The sequence below is a fragment of the Oncorhynchus keta genome, unplaced genomic scaffold, assembly GCF_023373465.1.
Source record: "Oncorhynchus keta strain PuntledgeMale-10-30-2019 unplaced genomic scaffold, Oket_V2 Un_contig_436_pilon_pilon, whole genome shotgun sequence".
NCBI lineage: Eukaryota > Metazoa > Chordata > Actinopteri > Salmoniformes > Salmonidae > Oncorhynchus > Oncorhynchus keta.
Window position 1 is genome coordinate 378412 of NW_026287736.1, and position 1589 is coordinate 380000.

Sequence of the window (1589 nt, forward strand, 5' to 3'; positions counted from 1 at the left end):
AAAGAATTTCAAGGTCCTGGAGTGGCCTAGCCAGTCTCCAGATCTCAACCCCATAGAAAATCTTTGGAGGGAGTTGAAAGTCTGTGTTGCCCAGCAACAGCCCCAAAACATCACTGCTCTGGAGGAGATCTGTATGGAGGAATGTGCCAAAATACCAGCAACAGTGTGTGAAAACCTTGTGAAGACTTACAGAAAACGTTTGACCTCTGTCATTGCCAACAAAGGGTATATAACAAAGTACTGAGATAAACTTTTGTTATTGACCAAATACTTATTTTCCACCATAATTTGCAAATAAATTCATTAAAAATCCTACAATGTGATTTTCTGTATTTTTTTCCCTCATTTTGTCTGTCATAGTTGAAGTGTACCTATGATGAAAATTACAAGCCTCTCTCATCTTTTTAAGTGGGAGATTTTGCACAATTGGTGGCTGACTAAATACTTTTTTGCCCCACTGTAAAACATAAATGAAGATGCACAATTTATCTGCTGATGTTGAATCCAAGTATTAGCCTATATAATATGGAAAGCAATAAGCTCAAAACAAGTCAGCTCTGTATATAAAACATGAATATGTTTAAGATCTGTTGTCTTTGAAAACCAGTATTCATTTTAGTCAGTTTCCTACAGTTAGGGACAGCCAGCCATTCTGGGACAGATATATATATTAATTCTAACTGAAACACTGACTACATCTGAAATGGCAGCCTTTTCGCCATGTCGTGCACTACTTTTGACTAGCACCCTGTGGGAGCCTTATGGGCCCTGGTCAAAAGAAGTGCACAACATAGGGAATAGGTTGCCATTTGAGGGGCATGCACTGTCTGAATGTACCCTCAGTAACCGAGTGGAATGAAGGTTTCTGAAGAACAATAAATCCTAAATTGAAACTCATGAATCACATTGGGATTTCCACACAGTAAACTTGTGAGCGCTTCGTCTAAAGCCCCCTCCATAAAAAAACAAACATTTAGTGTTTTTCATTAGGTCAGACAAATCAATGTCCCAGTACGGCACTGCTTATTCCCGCTCCACCAGATGCCCCCTATTCCAGAGGCATTGTTCAAATCTGGAAGGAGAAAACAAGCTAATGTGCTGCCAGCATAGTTAATGCGTTGGCCTAGTTTCTGATTTTACTGGAATAAGTGGTGTAGTTTGTAATGAGCTAATATTCCCTGTTAGTGTTCCATACCATTAGCATTCCCCTTCATGAGATGTTCATACAATAGAGTTATGGGGGAGGCTATTGTGTTGAGCAAGGCCAGCTTACATAGCTTCTCACATACGTAGCTTCTCACATAAAGTACAGTTCAGGGTTGGGGGTCAATTCCATTTCGATTCAATCAATTCAGGAGGTAAATTGAAAGTCCAATGAATTTTTGTTTACTTTATGGATTGACTGAATTGAAATGGAATTGACCCCAACACTGAACTGCATCATAATGGAGAAGCTATTGACCAATGGCATTGGGAAATGATAGGCCTATGTGATTCCCTGCACTCCTGCACACATCCTGAACTAAGAAAGGCTGTGTGAAGTATCTGGACTGAACAAGTCTGTTACTATATACTAAATTAGGAGTATT

At 39.5% G+C, this 1589-nt stretch overlaps 1 long non-coding RNA gene across 1 annotated transcript in view; it reads right to left on the bottom strand.

The window, feature by feature from the left end:
• Positions 1-1467: 1467 nt before the first annotated feature.
• Positions 1468-1589, bottom strand: part of LOC127924640 (uncharacterized) — a 710-nt gene continuing 588 nt past the window's right edge. Inside the window, exon 3 of the long non-coding RNA XR_008118500.1 lies at positions 1468-1589. This exon is cut by the window's right edge and continues 165 nt beyond it. This is a non-coding gene — a long non-coding RNA (uncharacterized LOC127924640).